The 23,128-nt window shown below is 39.4% G+C and overlaps 1 protein-coding gene across 1 annotated transcript in view; it reads left to right on the top strand.

Moving 5' to 3' along the window:
* Nucleotides 1-23,128, top strand: part of LOC308185139 (uncharacterized protein) — a 49,206-nt gene that overhangs the window by 5,034 nt on the left and 21,044 nt on the right. Inside the window, exon 2 of the mRNA XM_080572902.1 lies at nt 16,295-16,366. The gene's annotated coding sequence lies outside the window, so the exon portion shown is untranslated. The remainder of the gene's footprint in view (nt 1-16,294; nt 16,367-23,128) is intronic.

The following is a 23,128-nucleotide window of genomic DNA, read 5'->3' as shown; positions in this document are numbered from 1 at the left end:
TAGAGAAAGAGGTTCTGAGGCTACTGCTCTGGTAGGATATCTCAGACAGTTCTTACTGTCAAATCATGTGTGTTTTGGCAAAATGTTTTTTAAAACAGCATAGCAGCAAACATCATGCAATGAATTCAGCTGTATTAAGTTCGGCAGAAAAGCCAAGGGAAGCAGCAGCTGAAGACAATGGATTTTAGGCTCTCAGACCAAGTGGGCTGATTATTTTTCTGCTCCTGGCTGGTTGGTGGAAGAAATAATCTTACTGACTTTATCAGATATACACACCTGGAGCCCATAAAATGGAACTTCTGTGGGTGTTCTGTCATTCATTTTGCATCTGACTTGTCTGCCTTTCCTCCGTATGATGTTGCTTCCAATAAAGCTTCCAATAATTAATGCAAATGACAGATACTGCTACAGTTCAAAGGTCTTTTGGAGTTCCCTAGATTTCCTTTTGAAAGTTTCTGCTGCAATAACTGTAGAATGAAGAAAAAGATGGGAAAAAGAAGAAACATCTAGTTAAAAGAAGTACTTGTAATCAGATTGCATATATTTCAGCCAAAAATGTAAAAAAGCTTCAGGAAGTAAGTATATTCACATCTAGCTCTAATATAATTTAAGTTTGCTTGCTTTTTCTCATCTAATAAGCATTTCAAGATAGAAACACAGTTGCTGCTAATGATATCATGGTGATTTTATCAAGTACTTCCCATGAATACTGTGCAGCTGTGCTAGAAGAGGCTACTGTGGCAGGAAACAACCTAATAGCTATTTTTGGGTCCCTTAGCTATGCATGACTCAGGAAGAAAAAGAATCATTACTTGATTTTCTATTCTGCCTGGGTACTTAAAACACCAATCACCAGGCCCACTCAGACATCAGTCCTGTTTCATCAGGGAGATGAAGAATAAACCTCCAATGCTTAAACATAAGGATGTAATTCGTTGAGATGCTGATCCCCTGTAAATCTCATTACCTTTCAGTTAGAGGTATCCACCTTCTCTCAGGTCTGAGATCTTAGGTTGAAATTCAGATCCAAGGAAGGTGCTCCAACTTGGTCTTAAATGTCACGTCAACTTTGTAAACATAATTTGGAATCTCTAAACGTAGCTACGTAGCTTTTTTTTTTTTTTTTTAACAAAGCTTGAGTGGTCAGCAGCTTCCAAACATGATTAATGAGATATTATCTTCCTCTGTGTTACTCCACATTTGCGTACTTGAATGTCTTTCTTGTTTTGTATATAGTATGTTATCATGCCTGGAAGCTGGTAGTAGTCCCTCCATTATTTGCTATTAAAAGAGAGCTTTCTACCTGTTTCAGAGAAACTCACCTTTATTATCTGACATTGTCTCTTAAACTTGTTTTGAAAAGCACTGGGGAATTGTGTCCTCTGTGAGTATGTCCATATTTTGAATGTCTGTTTCCATCTGTGGCTTGTGCTCACTGCAAAATTGTACACCCTGCCAAAATAACAACTGAATGTGAACATTTGAACCTAAGGGAGAGTTCAGCCATAGTTACATGGTTTAGTGCATTTGCCTATGAATCCCAGGGGCACACTCAATTGGCATGCAGGTTTTAGGGTGCAGAGGAAGTGATCAAGAAGTGAATTAGGCTGTTTAGGTATCTATATTCCAAGTGCTACAAAACATACAAAAATATGTAGAAAAAAAGCCCGTCAGGCAGAGAAAGATGGGGTACAGTGGGTCAAAGTTTTGCAAGAGAACCAATTCTGCCACCATGACTTCTGCATAAAGGCTGTTGACATAGTCTACCTAGACTTCAGCAAGGCCTTTGACACGGTCTCCCACAGTATTCTCCTGAAGAAGCTGGCAGCCCATGGCTTGGACAGGTACACACTTTGCTGGGTTAAAAAAGGGCTGGACGGCCGGGCCCAAAGAGTAGTGGTGAACGCAGTTAAATCCAGCTGGAGACTGGTCACCAGTGGTGTTCCTCAGGGGTCGGTGTTGGGGCCCATTCTCCTTCATATCTTCACTGATGATTTGGATGAAGGAATTGAGTGTACAGTACCTTTGCAGACAACAACAAGATGGGGGGAAGTGCTGATCTGCTGGAGGGTAGGAAGGCCCTGCAGAAAGACCTGGACAGGTTGGGTCAATGGACAGAGGCCAATGGGATGAGGTTCAATGTGGCTAAGTGCCGGGTCCTGCACTTTGGCCACAACAACCCCATGCAGCGCTACAGGCTTGAGGCAGAGTGGCTCGAAAGCTGTGCACGGGAAAAGGATCTTGGGGTGTTGGCCGATGCTCACCTGAACATGAGCTGGCAGTGTGCCCAGGTGGCCAAGAAGGCCAACGACATCCTGGCTTGTATCAGGAATAGTGTAGCCAGCAGGACCAGGGAGATGATCGTCCCCCTGTACTCAGCTCTGGTGAGGCCTCACCTCGAGTACTGTGTTCAGTTTTGGGCCCCTCGCTACGAGAAGGACATCGAGGCCCTGGAGCGTGTCCAGAGCAGGGCTACGAAGCTGGTGAAGGGCCTGGAACACAAGTCCTGTGGGGAGCGGCTGAGGGAACTGGGGTTGTTTAGTCTGGAGAAGAGGAGGCTCAGGGGAGACCTTACTGCTCTCTACAACTCCCTGAAAGGAAGGTGTGGGGAGCTGGGGGTTGGCCTCTTCTTGCAGATAACTAGTGACAGGACTAGAAGGAATGGCCTCAAGTTGCTCCAGGGGAGGTTCAGGTTGGAAATGAGGAGACATTTCTTCTCAGTAAGAGTAGTCAGGCATTGGAGCAGGTTGTCCAGGGAGGTGGTGGAGTCACTGTCCCCGGGAGTGTTTAAGGAAAGGTTAGTCATGGTGCTTAGGGACATGGTTTAGTGGGTGGACATTGGTAGTAGGGTGATGGTTAGACCAGATGATCTTGGAGATCTTTTCAAACATTTATGATTCTATGATAAGACACCAAGGAAAGATTGGTAGCTGACCACAGAGTCCGTAGTTAGTCTGTAGTCCATTAACTAAAAAAATAATTGTGTCATTTTAAGACATTGCGTAGGGCTTACCCATTCCCAACTAAAGCTTATAATGAGCACTCACACAAGTTTTTGCTCTACTCAGCATCAGAAACCTCCAGCAAGAAGGAGTTACACAGAGTCCTCAGGGAAGGACCCTTTATATTGTCGTGGCCATTTCTGCAGTGAAACTCCCAGCACAGTCAACTTCCATGTTTCTCTATTTGAGCGTGCTTCAGTGGTGTTTTAACATCACACGTATTTAGCTCTGACAAGTGCAATCAAAATACCAAGCTTATATTCTGGAAGAATAAATGTTGTCTGGAAATTTATTTGAAAGTAGGTTTTTGTTCTGCTTTTACTGCCGATATGTTAGGTGGCTTCAAGGAAGTCTCTTTGCTTCCTCTTCCTTTTCTGTAAAGTGTGATAATATTTTTATCTCAGGTTTTAACTGATGCAAATTTGAGGGGTGTAAGGGAGGAAACAGCAGTTGGGAGGAGGAAAAAAATCTTGAGGAAATTAATAAAACTATAGTATTCAAAAATGGTGATTAATATGCTCCGGTAAAAGAGAAATACTTATCAAATAAGGACAAAAATAATAATAATTAAAAAGTCAATTCATCCCTGAAGCAGCACCTACCTTTACACTTTCTGAGCCAACAGAAACTATTTCTATAATTGTAACACTATACTATATATAGTATGTATATATATACTGATATACATATATATATATATATATACATATATATCTGGAGCTTGTTCCTATATTTCTGGTTACTATATCAAAATGCAGAGAAATGGGAATTAATGTTGCACTGGCAACAAATTGCAATCTTCCTGTGGATTTGTTAATGTAATTTGCAATTGTTCTGCAGGTAACATGCACAGATGGCATTCTGCCAGTTCATATAACTTCAGTCCAAACATTCCTTCAGGAAAATGCAACATTCTAGAAAATGTTTTATGTTATGTTCTTTAATATTTCTCAAAGTCTCACTACCAGCTTTGCATAGCAGAAGTAAAACAAAAGTCTCCATGGCACAGACAGTTTCAAAATCATCTACTGAGATGTTCTGATTAGTTTACATTTGAATCAGCAGGGTCTGATGTTTTGTGTGGTTGTTGTTGTTGTTTTTTGTTGTTTTTTTTTTCTAGTTTATGAATGATTCTCTATGTTCTTGGAATAGGTGCATTCAGAAGAATTTATTTACTTTCAGCTGTACATGTTTATTACATTATTATTCTCATCTAGTTAGAAATACAACACAAGGTCATATGGCTCTAGATTCAAGTACATGAAATGTAGATTTGTAGTTTTTAATCTCATTTGTCTCTAGGATTTCCTTCATAATTACTCATTCATTAGCCTTGTAAAGTAAAAACGTAAGTACTGCCATAATGTCAAACTCTTTGTATTCATCCAGTGTCCCAGATCATTTCAGCTCTATGACAGCTACTGAAATATATGACAAGTTCAGTCAACTAACAGTGGTAATAAACACCCTGGTTAAGGACATACAGACAAAGCATTATGTCAAGAACTCTACCATTCAACGTATTTAATATTTTTAAACATACTTTTTAAGTTTAACAAAAGCAAATGCCAGATTCAGCATGTGGGATGGGGCAACCCTGGCTATACATAAAGACTGGGGGATGAGAGGCTGGATAGCAGCCCTGCAGAAAGGGGTCTGAGGGTTCTGGTCGATGGTAAGTTGAACATGAGCCACCAGTGTGCTCTGGCAGCCAGGAGGGCCATTCATACCCTTGAGTGCATCAGGCACGGCATTGCTAGCCAGTCCAGGGAAGGGATTGTCCTGCTGTGCTCTGTGCTGGTGTGGCCTCACCTCGAGTACTGTGTGCAGTTTTGGGCAACACAATATAAAAAGGGTATAAAACTATTATTGTCCAAAGAAGGGCTATGAACATGACAAAAGGTCTAGAGGGCAAGATGTCTGAGGAGCAGCCGAGGTCCCTTGGTTTGTTCAGCCCAGAGCAGAGCAGGCTGAGGGGAGGCCTCATGGCGGCCTGCAGCTCCCTCACGAGGGGAGCGGAGGGGCAGGCGCTGAGCTCTGCTCTCTGGGACAGCGACAGGACCCGAGGGAACGGCATGGAGCTGGGACAGGGGAGGGTCAGGCTGGGGGTTAGGAAAAGGGTCTGCACCCAGAGCGTGGTTGGGCACTGGAACAGGTTCCTCAGGGCAGTGGTCATGGCACTGAGCTGCTGGAGTTCAAGAAGTGTTTGGACAATGCTCTCGAACACTTAGTCTGATTTTTGGGTGGTTCTGTGTGGAGCGAGGAGTTGGACTCAATGATCTTTGTGGGTCCCTTCTAACTTAGGATATTCTATATTTCTATGATTCTATGATTTTTAAGATAGACAGAGCTGCAGTGTAAGGCATCACTAAAGAGAGAGAATATGTGTTTATTGTAGAAACATATTCTGTATCTTTCATGCATGGGTCTTGTGGCATCAGACCTCTGAACTCTAAGAGCTTGCAAGAAGTGAGGACGAAGACTTTCTCTGAACTGAGTTCAACAAAGAAGTCCTCTGTTAGACCCAGGTGGCCTATTTCTGGGCTAAAGGAACTTAAAGACAAAGCTGTATATTTTTGGTTTTGAATCAGAATCATGGAATTGTTGGAAAAGACCTGTAAGATCATCTAGTCCAACCTTTAATGTAGTACTAAAGTCCACCATTAAACCATGCTACTAAGTTCTAAATCTACACATCTTTTGAAGACCTCCAGGGATGGTGACTCAACCACTTCCCTGGGCAACCTATTCCAATGCCACACAACACTTTCATTAAAAAAAATTCTCGTAATTCTAGCCTAAACCTCTTCTGGCTCAACTTGAGGCCATTTCCCCTCATCAGTATGACTAAGAATTATCTTCAAGTGGCATTAAATAAAGGAATATCTGGAATGTAAATATAAAGCTGAAATTTTAGTCCTACTGAAGTTACAAGGGGAGCTTGACTTCAGCAAAGTCATTTTTGTTGTTATTGTTGGTGGTGGTAGTAGAGGTTTCTTTACAAGTGTTGTATACTACTTGTTTGTGCTAACGTGCAATCAGTCTATGGCAGATTAGTTAAGTGAACTACCTTTTGCACTAATTCCTAGTGTCTTAAACATTTTTATTTGAAAGGTCTAGTATCAAAAACTCAGAGTTTAGCTAGAGTATAACTATGCAGAATATGCAGAATATTTGTTTTCTGTGTCTCTTTTGAAGCTTTTGATTTCATTTATTCTGGGAATAATGAGATGACTGTACATATTTCTGCCTGAGACTCACATTCATGTGTATTTCACCATACCGTAGATGCTTTTTGAGTTTTCTAGCACGTCCGTCGCAAGTGTGAACTGTTTCAGTGCATGAACAATCAGTTTTACACAGGTAACAAATGATGTTTGTTCCTAACAGCAATGCATCAGGAAATGAAGATGAATGCCAGCAGCAGCTTCAATTACGCAGAAGAAAAGCAGATGTATTGATCCATACACCATGCTTGTTGAGCAGCTCTTGAGTCAGCCATGACACATGGTGTTCAGGAGGCTGGCTACTCTGGCTTCAGAATCAAGGCATATTACAAATATGTCACCTGTTCCACTTCTTCAGTAGAAACTTATTGCATATTCTATTTGATTTGCAGCAACAGTACTTACTACTATGACAACCCTGCTTCCATAGGAAAGAATTTCAAGAAGCCTACCACAGCTTAGGCAAGTGTACTCTTGCTGTGCCCAGGCTCAAATACTAATACTAATGCCCTCTCCTTCACAACGTTTTTCCATGATAGAAGAAACCTGGTTACCCGCTATGCACTTTGTTTTGTTCCTGAATGTTTTAGCTGTCTGAAGTGGTCTGCTTTTCACAAGCAGACCACGATTCTGTCCTTCAGGGTTTCAGTATGCAGTCTAACAATACTTCTGGCTCTGGCCAGCGTAGGTAATCTTGTTGAGTGCATCTAGTAAGAAAGGACACTTTCCAGCTGAATATGAAAGTGCATTTCTTTACTGTGAGGGTGACAGAGCACTGGAACAGGTTGCCCAGAGAGGTTGTGGAATCTTCTTCTCTGGAGATATTCAAAACCCAGCTGGACACCATCCTGCGCAATGTGCTCTGGGTGACCCTGTTTGGCAGGGAAGTTGGACTAGAGGATCTTCAGAGGTCCCTTCCAACCTCAACCATTCTGTGATTCTGTGATCTTAAAGCAGTACAGTTGACAAAGGGAAGAATGAATTACTGCTGTCCTCCAGCAGCTTGAATGTGTATGGTGTTTAATTCATGGTCTCTTAAATTTTCCTCATGATTTTCTCCAGGCGTTCTCTTCCTAATTACCATTTTTAGCTGGTTCTTGGAAAAAGTACTGAGAATAGACAGAAATTCTGAAAGCATTTTCAGTGTGGGAGATTTTTCTCTGTGATAACCAGAATTGTATATAGATCACACATACTTTTTTTGTTTGTTTAACAGCAGCAGTAGAGGTTTCCAGTTACATTTATATTGCATATCTCTGGATTTTAGGTATCAGTTTAAATAACAGAGGTCAAAGTTAGCAGCTGTCTGTTATATAGTAGCTGTTATACACTCTGTTACACTAGTACATATACTGTATTTATTGTGACGTAGCATCACATCCTAAAATCAGAGGTAGAAAAGGCAGTTAGCTAATTACTCATAGCTAATTTTCCTATTAATAATTATATAGGTATCTTGTAGATCCATTACAATTCCAACTACTTGAAGACAAGATGATCAAACATTGAAGAGTATCAAAAATGTTATCTTGCACACAGAAAGCAATAAGTTCTTTTAGAACTCTGTGTTTCAGGATAACAATGCTTATGCTAGTTTAATAAAATACAAGTTTTAGCGTCAAGTCAGTAAAATCGTTCAAAGTAAATATGTAGGTATCATAAGATATTTCCTATTCATTGGCTGATATTTGTGATAGAATTGAACAGAGACAATATCATTAACTATGTATAATTTACATTGACTTGATTTTAAAGCAGGATAATATTTAATTACTGGATATGTAAGTTAAGTATATGTTTCCCTTTTAGAGCTATTTTGGCTAAGATTATGATTATAGATGATTAATGAAAGAGGTATTCATTTGAGGTCAGAGTCAAGTCATTACACTTTGATAAACATGTAAGTGCTGTCAATATATTTTGTAGATGAAATGAAATTGTTGTGAAAAACGGATGTTGAAGATAAGTTAAGGCTCTTGGACAGATTGCAGGAAGACTGAGTTTCTTTAGGATGCTTTGAAACACAATCTATATCCTCCACATACCCTTCCTGCCAACCTTTTCTCAGGACCCTAGTAAGGGCTGATGTCACATCTGAGCTGACTAATGTCATGATACATCTCTTTCAAGCTGCTCTCTCAGACTCTTATTACTCCATTTCCTCTACCATATCTTTCTGCGTTTGCTACCAGAAAACATTTGTATACTTTCAAATGAGTTCTGGAAAAGCTACTAAGTCCCTTCTCAAAGATTTTTCTCTGAAAATAAATGAATAAGTAAATAAATAAATAAAACAGCATAGAGCTCCTCAACCACAAAAGAAATCAGAAATGGGCAGTGCTGGATCATGTGTGCTGCCTCTCTTTAAATGCTCTCACCCAGCACGAAATGAGAAAGTAGCTTAATACTACCATTCCCGAACACTGTGGGATATTTGTCTGAATCTGCATTACCTTAACTGTCAGCAAGCTACCAAGCAAGGTCATGACTGTATCCACCACTAATTCAGCACTAAGCAATCAGAATTGACTTATCATGTGTAATTAAGTCCAGGATATATGTTTAAGTTATCTGTAATGTGCCTTCTATGGCTGCTATTCAACCTCACATACCTGTATGTCTTCTAGCAGACCCTGTGGTAACTGATAGAGGGAAATTGGTTGGAACAGTGAACAAGAAAATAATAAGCAGCTAAACTAAGCTCTTGGATTGTGTAAACAGATACAATTTATGCCATTGCAAAATTTCCCCTGCTGAATGTTTCTCCTCCTGAAACTGAGATAAATGGAGATAAAATTCTATGAGTATTTTAGTCTTATTATCCCTCAGTGATGGCCCCCGTATATGTCTTCTCCCTAGGTCCCTGAACTCACTGTTCAAGTGCTGTGTAACACTAATTTGCAGATTTCAATTTGCCACTTTGCTCTTTTTACATTTTTCCACCCAAAGACTCCTGCCTGTCTCAGCTGGGCCTTCCCTCAACTTCAGACTGTGAAGTTGAACCTAACATTGAAGGTTTTGCAATTTGCAGGCTGACCCTAGCCTTTGGAGAGTTAGTCATGCATACTTAAAAGGATCAGACTTTCCCCTCTTTGGACTAAGCTAACTGGAACTTTAAAAATAATTTGCACCGTTTCCTCACACCATTTGTTTGCCCTTTGGCCAGCAGAGACTATTCCAGGTAAGCAGCTTACAAGCAATTTTTGACTGAGATTTCTTAGGATCTTAATCATAAATGTCAGTGGCTGTGAAGATGCCTTTAGTGCGGTCGATGCCTTGACTTTTCATATGCCTCAGTTCCTTTGCTATGCTTTTTGTGCTACAGAGATCCTGCCCGTAAGAGGTAATTAGAAAGTGGAATTCTGCAGTTTTCAAGCTAGTGCTTTTGAACTAGTGAGAGAATTGCTTTGGATAGGCAGCTGAAGTGTTGGAGGTCTGCTATGAACTTCACGTCCATGAAAGTCAGTATTTTTCCATAAACTTCCATGAGGTCAGCATTTCTTTGCTACTGAAGAACATCTTTAGAAATGTGCTTCAGACTTGTTTTCTTTTATTTCTAAACAGCATTGCAAAAGGATGTTACAGAATTAACCATTCTCTGCTCATACTTTTTTTTTTTTTCTTTTTGAGGCCACCGGGATCTGTTTCACAAGGGATTCATTCTTCACCTTCTTTGGCTTTGCAGGACTTAACTAATGCATACAAATCCCTGAATGCACAGAAAGGAAAATAAACACTCCCCATAGCCTCCGATTATATTTGGCTCAATCTCATTATCCAACTTGTTTACATTGTTTCAAATTAAGCATTTGTTAAACCAAAGACTAATGTCTCCAAAACACTTTAAATGTATTTGCCACTGTTCACCGTGACTTTAGCTAGTCAATAAATATTTCTCTTGAAAATATATTCTGAAAGTTCTGAATTCTGATGACAGTTAAATGAGACCATCAATTGTTTTGTACTATTTTCTTATCATATATTTCTTTTGAGTAGTCATGTTACTTTCTATTTTAGGATATTCCCTAATATTTACTTCAGTTTTTTTCCTAATATTTTTGTTCCAAGTTCTTCATCATGAGATAATGAAAAGATTAGTACTCTAGCAACACATCACATTTTAAATATCTATTAATATCTATTATTAAATATTTAATAATAAATAAAATGTGTAAGACACATTTTTGTCTTACAGCAACTGTTCCCAAATTTAGTGATGGAAGGACCTAAGCAGAATCTGTCCCCTCAATCCCAGGCTCTAGAGCCAGGTGGAAATCAGAGGGGTGGACATTTCTGCCACTTGCATCTTTTGAGCTATTTGGCATATTTTATCTGAAGTTCTTATTCACAGATTTTTCACATAATCCTCTTTCAACAGATTTCATCAAATTCAGCCCTCAGAACCTGTATAATTTTAAGACATAAGAGTTCTTATCTTTGTGTGAATTTCCCTCTTCTGTGACCAAAGCAGCACTATGCCTTGGCTGTCCTTTCTGTTAGCTTTCACACATTTGCTAGAAGAGACCAAAAAAGGAATCTCAATTCAGAAATTTAATTTTGTGGAAGCACCTCTCCATTAAAACAAAATCTGGGCAAATATTTTAGCAAAGTAGCCAAGGCTGAGTTTCTGGCTGGCTTATTGGTTTTCTTCATTTCTTTTTTAACCACTGAGTTTTGCAGCAACCTGTTACCTAAGTAACAGGTTCTCTCTCTTCTTGCTGGAGGCCTGGTGCCTAATTTCTGCTTTGATTACTCAATCACTGTTCTACTGAATCCTTACCTAGGAGATTGATATTCAAAAATCTATTAGCAAATAGTTTTTTGTGTTTATTCATTTCTTAGTGGAAGTTAAATGTGTAGAGGAAGTATTGTCAGTACAGTACTTGTTAAGAACTTGCTCCATCTTCTGGATCAGTCACTAATAAAGAACTGAAATTCAACTTGGCACAACACAGACACTTGGAAAAGAGTGCTTTTCACACACCCACGCTTGCATATAAACCCTCAAGCAGAAAGTTCTCCTGTCATCATCATTTGTTTACAGACATACAGCCAGTTCCTTTTCATTTAACACTGCTCTTTTCCGATGTGTTTTAAATTAAGTATTCTGTGAAGATTTCTAAGGCACTGAATTAAATAACTGTGCAAGTCCAGATTGCACTGACCACAGTCACTCCTTCTATTTTTAAGGTTTAACCACATTCATCCAGTATCTCTTCTTCATGCAATGATAATGTTATTCTTAGTATTTTTCTTGCTTCTCTTAACTTTGACAGACCTAATCTTCTCACCATCATGTGTGCGTAACCTTCAGGGCAGATAATGGATGTTTTCTGAATATGGATTACTTAAGAATGAAATTTAAATACACCTTTTATTGATTTGTTTAATGTTATTTTAGCTTCCTCCTTGCAATTCACTTAATAGTTTCTAAAATGCTCATCCTGCCATCACGTTTAGCCCATGTTATCATTAGCTTTTTTTAATCCTTGACTCTCTTATTTTTTAAATTAAAATACTGATTCTTGTCCTTGTAGTTTGACTGCAGCTCCCTACATCCGTGCTCTCCTTATTTACTACTTACATCAATTTCCCTCTGGCAGTAGACCCTGACATAAGTTCCCTTTCCTGCTTGCTGAGCTTCATATTTTAGAGCATTTGATTCTGCTCCCCACCCTTCCCTTGTGCTCTTCATAACCCTTCCAGGCTTATAGGCCTATGGCTGGATTAGCCACAGCATCTAGAGACATGAAATGTAGAAGAAAAAGTTCTGCATCATTTCTAACAGCAAGACAATCCAGGAAAGCTGTGATAGAGGGACAGGCAAAATTGATCGGCTCATTTGTACAAATTATTCGCTCAGATCAAAGAGTAGCGTACACATACGGACATATTAGATACCCAGCAAGTCCCACAGAACTGTTAGATCTTGCATCTTCTGAAGAAAGGTTTTCTTTCAGGTCACCATACTATTTGGAAAGGCTGTTCCTTCCCTTTTTCATGTGACGTTTATTTACCTGATAACATTTGCACATTTTCTTACTTGAAAGTAGACTTCTCCCCTTAAACAAACTCATTCAAGGGCTTCTCTTGGGTTTCAAAACTCTGCTTTCAGTACATAGAAAAAGTGGCAGTCTGGACATTCCCGCCTGTCTTAAAAGACTTAATCTCCCAGTTTTCTAAATTAGATAAACAAGAAGTCCAAACCAGGGCCCAAAAAAGTAAACTAGAAAGCTGCTCGTATGCTACAATTATGAGCATATTCAATCACGCTGTATTCAGGTTTTGGTAAGTATTTCTAACCCACCCAAAGTCCTAGAAGTCTGTCTTAGAAGTGGCCAAGTACTTTTGTCTGGTGTAATCTCAGTCAGCAGTAAAGGCTGCCATTTCTTTGTGTCTGTGCACAGTCTGTGCCTGTGCACAGAGCATTTACAGCTATACTTGCACCTGTAACCCAATATAGGTATTTTGCACAAGTGCACAAGTTGTGCAGATGTTGAAGGAAAGAGAATCAAATTCAGCAACTCTGGCTGCTACCTCAAATGTCTGTCTTAATTTCTGTAGTTGAGCTTGATTATGACAAGCTTATGCAGTAAGTAAATTTTATGTATACAATTTTCCAAGAAACACTCAGCAAAAATAGTTCAGTACAACCAGCATGTGACAGAACATAAATCTTGATGTAGCTCAAAATTCACTTAGTAGGAAAACTCTTCATTTCAACCTGAAGGGTATCACAACAAATTAAAATGAAGAAGAGTATCTTTAAAAAAGTACAATTAACAGCAGGCTCAAACTCACCATGAGGCATTCTGTCCCTCCACTAAACAATGCTTAGGTCGACTACAAACATTAAAAAAAAAATAACAGGTAAAGGTGATCAGGTCTTCTCCATATTTTTTATGTTGTTTTTTCTTACACTGATCAAGAATTTTTCATATAAGAGAGGGAATTTGTTCACAAAACAAAAAAGAGAGTTTATAACTTTAGCCAGACAGAAGACTTAGACAATTCAAATACAGGCTAATAACACTCTGGTATTCATCAGAGCTAAAAGAACTTAAAACCAACTCCTTTCATACAATTTTTCAAAGCACTGGCTACTTTTACTTTTTTTTTTTTTTCCTCCAGTTTGCATCTGGGCAACAACGAACATTACTTCATTTACTTGACATGTACTGTTGATCATTAGGGACTTTGTCCTACATTTTAGTTTACTGTTAATTAAATATGTGTCTTAAAAGACTGTTCAATTCATATGATAGTTTTGTTGACCAAGACTAAGCACATTGTTATTGTTACTGAACACAGGAATACGTTTTTTTTTGTTGTTGTTTGTTTGTTTGTTTTTTGTCAAGCCATTCTCAATAATTATTGTGCACTGGGGAAAAGCATATTAAGGTAATGAAAACTGCTTTTAAAACTAAGGCCTTAAAGATCAGATGTCCCAAGTTGAGGAGGCTGATATGAGTTACCAAGGTTTGATTTTAGCAATTTCAAGAGATAAAGACTAGAATCTTATAAATAAAAGCCTTTCTATTTCTTCCTTTCAGAGCAGCTCTGGAATTCACATAATGCATCAAGTCTGAAGCATGAGTTACTCAGAAAGGGTCTGGCAAGATTATGATAAAACACAAATCCTTATGTTTTGATCAGATTCTTGAAATTACTCTCTCTCTCTTTCTCTGTGGCCAATAGTAATAATAAAGAGAAAGAAAGAAAAGAAGATGTAATTCTCTCTGCTTCATAGCAAGTCTTGTATTTTTAGTAAATGGGACTGGTAGCTTACCCTATTACTTACTCCTACAACTGCCCACCATTGTAAAACAGTTGCCAGCAGGTTCTAATTTTGTGAAATTTTGCTAAAGTTATCCATTTCTGTGGGCAGAAAAGACCTCAAGCTAATGTTACACATTTCTGTTGAAAACAGAATTAAAAATCTGTTATCCTCCAGTGACATTTATATTTATTTTTTTAAACAGAATGTTATTAGATAACAGGGATATCTGTTACAGTTCATGAATATAGGATCTGCTTAGCAGCAGCTCTAAATCTAGAGGAAACAGTCTGGTTCAACAGAACTGGACTCAGCATGCTGAATACTTGTCTTTAAGTTACATCCAAGAGATTTGAGATAGAAAATCAATAACTGAAAAAAAAAAAAAAAAAAAAGCAATATTCTCTTATCTAAATCTTAACTATAAAATAGGAATGACTAGCAACTTTCTTTAAATATATATGTATATATATTTAAAAATTCTCAAGAACACATAACATATTGACAAGAAGTATTGAAAACCAAGGAGAAAATTAATGCTATTTTCTTTGGAGCAGACTCTGACCTGTGCACAGAAAATACTAAATGCAAGCTCTTTAACTGAGTGCTGCATATCCTATGCATGGAGAGTAGAAAAACAAACAAACAAACAAAAACACAAACATTTAATCTGAAATTAAGCATCTAAACAAGATGAATTCTGATGCATAGACAACCTTAATTTTGGTATTTTAGGATGCTAGACACAATATTAAATAGTACTTTTTGTCATTCATTCTATGCAGGTTGATGTTATAAATAACACTTTATAACCTTCTGCTGAGTAACCCTTAGCTGGGTTAGAAACTGGCTTGACAGACAGGCCCAGAGAGTAATGATGAATGGAGTGAAATCCAGCAGGCAACCAGTCAAAAGTGATGTTCCCAAGGGGTTGGTGTTGGGGCCCATCCTCTTTAATATCTTCACTGGTGATTTGGAAGAGGGAATTGAGTGTACCCTCAGTAAGTTTGCAGGTGACACCAAGATGGGGGGAAGTGTTGATCTGCTGGAGGGTAGGAAGGCCCTGCAGCAGGGTCAATGGGCAGAAGCCATAATGGGATGAGGTTCAACGTGGCTAAGTGCCGGGTCCTGCACTTTGGCCACAACAACCCCATGCAGCGCTACAGGCTTGAGGCAGAGTGGCTCGAAAGCTGTGCACGGGAAAAGGATCTTGGGGTGTTGGCCGATGCTCACCTGAACATGAGCCGGCAGTGTGCCCAGGTGGCCAAGAAGGCCAACGGCATCCTGGCTTGTATCAGGAATAGTGTAGCCAGCAGGACCAGGGAGATGATCGTCCCCCTGTACTCAGCTCTGGTGAGGCCTCACCTCGAGTACTGTGTTCAGTTTTGGGCCCCTCGCTACAAGAAGGACATCGAGGCCCTGGAGCGTGTCCAGAGAAGGGCTACGAAGCTGGTGAAGGGCCTGGAACACAAGTCCTGTGAGGAGCGGCTGAGGGAACTGGGGTTGTTTAGTCTGGAGAAGAGGAGGCTCAGGGGAGACCTTACTGCTCTCTACAACTCCCTGAAAGGAAGGTGTGGGGAGCTGGGGGTCGGCCTCTTCTTGCAGATAACTAGTGACAGGACTAGAAGGAATGGCCTCAAGTTGCTCCAGGGGAGGTTCAGGTTGGAAATGAGGAGACATTTCTTCTCAGTAAGAGTAGTCAGGCATTGGAGCAGGTTGTCCAGGGAGGTGGTGGAGTCACTGTCCCCGGGAGTGTTTAAGGAAAGGTTAGTCATGGTGCTTAGGGACATGGTTTAGTGGGTGGACATTGGTGGTACCCATTCAGTGGGTGGACATTGGCTGGTTGGACCAGATGGTCTTTTCCAACCTTAATGATTCTATGTTTTTATAAATATTCATACTATTTTTTTTTTTTTGCAAGCTTATCAGGGAGAATTAAAAAGCCTGTAAACACACTGGTTCTACATATGGGTTTATCTTCTCAGAGAATGATTTTTGTCCCTCGCCTGTTGTTTATGTCAACGGTCAGATAACCATTATTTTGTGCTCAGGTATTTTTGTAGTCTGATGTAGGAGGTATCATCAAGGCAAGACCTGTAGTTTTCCCAGTTTTTCTGTCCAAAACTGCAGTACTTCTTTGGGGTTGTCTGAGGAAATACAGGTGCTATTTTTGAGTTTGTTCTACCTGAACTGTTTTTGTCCACAATGGGGCTTTTCAACCCAAGCAGAATCTAATGAAAAAAGAAATGGTTTGACCAAGACCTTAAGCTGCACTTACTTTTTCCTAGATTTGTCTTTTCAGACACACTCAGGATGCTGCCATAAAGACCTGGATCAGAAGGACCTAGATCTCCTCCACTGTGAGTTTTTTCCACTTCTATTACCTTTAGGAAGTTTAAAATAGCACAAACTTCCCTTTTTTTTTTTTTTCTTCCCACAGTTATGCTTAGTCACTTGCAATCAACTTTCTGTTCACCCTTTGAGCTGCTTCTGTTTTCTTCCTACCACCCTGTCCTGCAAATGTAGAAGATATTTTGCCTGCCATGTTAATCAGCCAGTACCTGGTTTCACTTTAACAGCTTTAACAAGAAAAAGCTCTTGTTGAAATATGCTGTTTTATAAAGTGTAAAGAAGGAATATGGACTACAGAAAAACAAAACTGGGCACATCTCAACCACAGAACTCTTTGTTATAAACATCTAAAGCTAGTAGTCTCTAACATGCCCTCCATATTAGTAATGCTGTTTACAGCTTACAATCTGTCCACTTCAAACAGGATTGTTGGCTTGATATTATTTAGCAATGTGTTTCTTTTCTTGCTGAGGCTTAATATCCTTCCTTCACACTTATCTGCTTTCTTCTGCACTGTTATTAACACAGTAAAAAATGACTTCATCCCTGATGGGTTATGAATTTCCCAATAATACATAACTATTCAACTTCTTATGGTTGGTCTGATTATCTCAAGGACTCTCTTCCAATTTTAGCAGCCTTCCAAAGCTTTGCCTGACCATTTCAAAGGGTTATTTAGATCCAGCACAAGGCATGAGTCACTTGAAAGAATTTCTCTCTTACTTAAATACAATATGGAAAAATCATTCAGCCTCCGATTTGGATCCTATCTTTATTGCTGTATGAATATTATAACAATGCAACTATGACAATTAATTCCCATGAAGACGATAAAGAGAAGGGGGGAAAAAATAAAAACACCTCATGAGAAATGTTGGGTTTTCCTCATCATATCTTGTGTGTGTTCTGAAAGGGAGTGTGGGCTGTGTCTGTGCAGTTGGCCAGGTCTCACTCCTGGCATTCAGGAAGCAGATTTGCAGAATAAACTCATATATTTACAAGGCAAAGGATCACTTTTCTTCTGGCAACCACTATTCTCTGTATACCAGTAAATTCCAGGGCCTGTCCTCTAGAGTTGAGAGTTGAGCCAGCATCGTACTCTGTGTTGTCATTTGAAAAACATTCAGCATAGCAAAGCCTTAATTCAGATTGAAGACTCTGCATAGTAGTAACATAAATTATTGTAATTTACTTTGAATCTCTTTTTCCCAAGAGAATATTAACGTACTTTCTACTTTGGTAAGTCATCAGATGACTCTTGCTTCCAACTAAGTACTCACAGAATATATCTGCAGGTCTAAGTCTCAGATTTGTGGCAGATCTAACCTCACACACTTTGTTTGAACTGGGGATGGACACACAGCAGTGCTGCATAGGTGCTCTGCTGCTGCTTCCCCCACCTGGATGCCTGGGTCCCCTTCTGCTTTCCAAATCAGATGCCTTGGGCACTAACATGAGAAATATTGTGAAAGATCAGTGTCTATATTACAGCTTCAACAGCTGAGGAAATGAGATGGAAAATCTGGGGAAGAGAGAATGAAAAGAAAAAATGTGCCCGGAGAAGAGTCTGTAATATGAAGGGTGTTTTTTGAATGACACAGCAGCCAAGAAGAGAAAAAATCCTATCAGAGGTGTCTGACACAAACACTCTGAATGTTGCTTCTCAAAGAGGTAGTTTATCATTTTAATATTTCCCAATTTGTTACAATATTTCCCTTTGGGTACGCTAAATCAAACCAGAGGGATGTTCTGCAGCCTCTTGGCTCAGCCAGTCTCCTAGTCTTGAAGGGCCTCTAGTGGCTGATGGTCTCATTATGTTAACAAAAACTCCTAATTCCTCAAGCTTTCCAAGTATTAACACCAGACTTTTTAAGGTGACGCTTTCTCTCTTCCTATTCTCTTTTATAGTCTGAAGAAACAAAAGAACCTTTGGTAGAAAGATCAGAAGCTGTAGGATGCATTTGATGGTGTGAAATAGGAGATTGGAGACTGAACAACACCTTAGCATCCCTCACCTGTACTGGAGCTAGAAGACCTTACTTTTCAGAACTGCCCCAAATATATATATATATAATATATATATATATATATAATATATATGTGTATATATATATATATATTACCACCTGATATGCCTAATTGATTTAGCTTCTGAGACAGAGTGTAAGAGATGATTTAATTGCACTTTGCAGACATGGCTAACAGCTAATGATAGCATATTACTTCAGTTTAGCAGAGACAGGCAAGTAATAAGCAGTATGAAGCTGAAGACAGCAAACCTCAAACTGTAAATAATGCAGGATTGACAGAAAATAAAACAAAGAAACATTGAAAGAAATAACAAGACATTAAAAAAAAAATCCAAGGGGTGGAAAACAAGGAAAAGCAAGTCTCAAATATGGTTGACTTTCTAAAATAGCCTGAACCCAGCAGTTGAAGCAAAGGCTAGTTAGGGGTAAAAGAAACATCACTACATAAAATTCTCTGATCTTTATTTTTTGAGACAGGAAAGTAGACGATCTTTTGTGGTACAAAAAAATAAATATAAATAAAGTTTATTATTATCTGAGATGTGAAATGAAATCAGTGGTTGAAAGGGAGGAATAAAACAAGAAAAATCAAGAACATAAAGGACACCAAATATTAGGCAACTAACAAAATACAACAAGAAGATAAGCTGTAGATTTATTTATCCCAAGAAAGGCTTCAGCAGGCAAACTCTCATTACGAGAGAGTAGATAGTGTTATATGAAGGGACAACACACTTCATTTCTAAACAATTAATCTCATTCATCATCCCAAGATACATATGTCAACGTCAGATGTAAATGCCTTGTAGGTTGAAGTGCAGAATTAGAGCTCATCTCTAGCCATCTTTATTGATGCTACAGGAAAAAAGTGCAGACTCTCACACAGGTTTATTCTTAATTGGCAGCCACTATGGGGTAGCATTTGGACGAAGCAACCAAAAGGAGCACAAAAAGAAACCATATCCAACAAGAAAAGAGCAACCACCTCTGAGCCACCAGGGTTTTTCAGACTAAACTTGTTTTAAATGCTCCCCAGTTGCAAAAAGATTTTTAGTTAAAAGGTCAAGCTAATTTTAAACATTTCCTGTTTCTGATCAAGTGTTTTGGTCAGGCTGGTTCAGGCCTGGTCTTTTCTTTTTAAAAAGAAAAGGAATACTTCTGAATACAGTAATTGTTAATAAAAACAGCATACACTTTACAGATGAATAAGGTACACTGGTAGCCAAGATGCAAAATCCCAAAGGTTTCAGCACAACTGTCTTATTCACAAATACAAATCTCTTCCAAACACCACAAGCAAAGAGTTCCAAAGTGTATTTGGTAACATTAAATCTATAAATCCAGATATTTAGAACTCACCTTTTTATGTATATTTACAGAGTTCAGGGTACAAACCTGAAGAATACACGTGTGTGTATATAAATGTTGGTTTTCCAGCCTGGAAGCCCTGTTTGTCCCAACGCTCTTGTCATTTCAGCTTAGATTTTTTGTGCTTTTCTTTGCATGTCTGCTGAATTGTCAGTGTCCTTTATGGAAATTAAATTACTATCATCGATCTTAGTGGGAGTGACAGTATTTGTCAGAGGACAGGTGATATAATAACCCTCTACCTATTTCTGGGATTTTAAATGGCTGATGGCTGCTAAGTGCACTGTTAACAGCAAGTCACTCTCGGCTATTTTAATCACTTGCAAATACAAGGAAAAGTGTGTCCTGCAATAGTCCATTTTCAGGGGTATTGACATGGTATGAACCTTCTGATTGATTTAAGAACTATCTGGTACTATCACATTGTAGGTCACTGTCAGTCTAGGCTAGCAGAGGGTAGAAAACTGGCTTTATAAGAACATAAAACAAATCTTTACCTGTGAGAAGTTGTACAGTGGAAGAAGATTTACTCTTATCCTTCCAAAACCAGGATTCAGGTTACAGCTTTTCAGCTCATTAGATATGATTATCAGGGATTTTGAATGGAAGTATGTAGCTGTTGAGTTAGTAAGATAGCAGCAATTAAGCTAGTGAACACTAAAGAGATCTGCAGTGATTTCTTCATAACAGGCTCAACAGGGCTAGTGCATGGGCTGGAGCATAGGCATGGTGTCCAAGCATCCCAAGTACATAAGGTTTATATGCATCTACACGTCTTAAGTACCCACCACCACCCTTACACTCCCCACCCAAACTGCTCCCCAACCCACCATCCCCCTCCACCACCCCATCACCCATAATGGGCTCAATCAACAGGAAAAATGGACTGGAATGATTGAAGGGAAGGCAGCAAATTCCTCACACAGGAATAGGAGCAATCAATAGCATGGGCATATGAAATGGAATAGCTGACTGTGATGCACTTCTACAAGAGAGAATCCAGAGCATAAAGGACATTATATGACTAACACCACCATACAAAAAGAGCAATATTTTGTGAAATGGGATCATCTAAAACATGAAATCCAGAACACATATGGTGAGGCATTCAACACAGTCCTCCCATTATGTGCCACACTTGAGAAGTTCTGGTTGGAGCCCTGACATGATGATTCTTCTTCTGGAGATGTACAGATGAATTGGAAAGTATCCAAAGGAGGCCAGACAGCAAATATGGGAAGAGGTCCATAAATTGTATGAGGAAAGGAAAAAAAATGGATTCATTTAACCAAGAGGAGACTGGAAGGCAACCCAGTATTCCTCAAATATCTAAAAAGAAGGAAAATAAGAAGCTCTCTTTATTCACCAGAAATAGGGTCAGGAATGATGGGCCAATACTGCAGCAAAGAACACTTATCTTGGACCATGAGGAAAACTCATTAACAGAAAGACTAATTAAGTATTAGCAGTATCTGAGCCAAGCATCTGTGAATAGGTTGGACAGTAACCTCCAAGGAATAGTACTGGCGTCATTGATTCACTTCATAATTGCAAATGGTTCCAGCTGACTGATATAAACAAGTCCACTATAAAGCACAAATTTGAAGTGGGTCCCACAGACAGTACCATGAATACAGTAAGCATTGAGCTCTTCACCTCCTTCAACCTCAATTTGACCTCAGGAACTATTTAGCTCTCACCATAACCTAAGCCAGGGAAAAGATCTCTCCATTTATCAGAGTAGTGGCTTGCCAGCTAAGGCTGGAAGGGAAGAGGTACGTAGGGCACAATGGTGAAAGGATTGCTCTTATAACAGAGGGGAGGGTACACTGTTGGATAAAAAGTATCTGGCCATTCTTTCAGTCTCTGGTCTTCAGACTAAAATGCCCTTTTCTGTGATTTTCAGGGTACATATACGTTTGCTGGGAATAGGAAAATGAAACTATGGATGTTTATTTGATTGGTCTTATAGTAGGGTATGAAGAGGAAAGAATATTTTTGTATTGGCTTTTAGTATTCAGCCACTTTTTTTTTTAAATGCTCACCCTTTTCCTCTGCTACCTTATTGTTCAGCATTATAATCTCTAGCTGAAATAAGGTGTTTTTCTCAGAACTGTTTACTTAAGATCGTAGAGTTCAGCAGCTTGGAAAACTCTGCATATAAAAGTAAAGTTTTTATCACTGTCAAGGTCTTTGAAGCTTGAAGTACCTTACTCCAGTTTTCCCTTATCCTGAAGGAAAACACACACAAAAGGAACAATTGGAGCAGCACAGCTTCATCTTCCAAGATAAAGCAGAGAGCAGAGGTTCAAATTATATTTCACAATTTGATACAGAATATGAGCAGATTTGTCCTTGTCTTCATTTCAAATAACAGAGACCATGTCTCTTTATTAAAAACTGAGAAAAAACAAAACGCAAACAGGGCGGTCTTCATATGCTGTAGTTAAATCGTTGTCCAGCAAAAGCAAATAACACCCTTTTGTCCAATATCTCTTTGTACATCTCCGTAAGATGAGGAGATAAAAATCTTATTTATCTGTTTCACCAGCACAATAAACATGTACCATCTTTAGGTGTAAATGTAGAGAAGTCTAGGGAGTATGCAAACTTTAGTTCTGGGTTAATAATTCGGAAATTCACTTTAATGTCACTGGCTCATGTCAGAAATAAATAAATAAATAAATAAATAAAATCCCAGAGTGTAACTGGCATACTTATTCTGCCCACAGAATGGTTTAGGCTGGCAGGGACCTCTGGGTCCATCTGGCTCAAACCCTGCTCAAGCAGGGACACCCAGAGCAGGCTGCCCAGGACCACATCCAGGCGGCTTCTGAAGATAGCCAAGGAGGAGACTCCACAACCTCTCTGGGCAACCTGTGCCAGAGCTCTGTCACCTGCACAGTGAAGAAGTGCTGCCTGGTGTTCAGAGGGAGAATCCTATGTTTCATTTTGTGCCCATTGTCTCTTGTCCTGTCCCTAGGCACCACTGAAAAGAGCCTGACTCCATCCTTTTATGCACCCTCCCTTGAGGTATTTATACACATTGATAAGATCCCCCCCGAACCTCCCCTTCTCCAGAATGAAAAGACCCAACTCTCACAGCCTTTTGTCATAGGAGAGGTGCTCCAGGCCCTGCCAGCCCTTTGCTGGCGAGTTGGCTGACTTAGTACATCATGCTTTAAGCTAATGATCCTGGGGTGCTGGGCCTTAAAGCATGACACTCAGATGCTTATGAACAATAGAGTGGAATAATACACCTACCAGAGTAGTGAGGAATGCTCCTCAGTGCTCCAAAAAGATTGGCAAAAAGGCAGTTGAAGGCCCAAACCAAATGCCTCTATACTAACGCACATAGTATGGTTAAACAGG

Source organism: Anser brachyrhynchus (assembly GCF_964034855.1).
Source record: "Anser brachyrhynchus genome assembly, chromosome: Z".
NCBI classification, from domain to species: domain Eukaryota; kingdom Metazoa; phylum Chordata; class Aves; order Anseriformes; family Anatidae; genus Anser; species Anser brachyrhynchus.
This window is presented reverse-complemented; position numbering and strand designations above follow the sequence as displayed.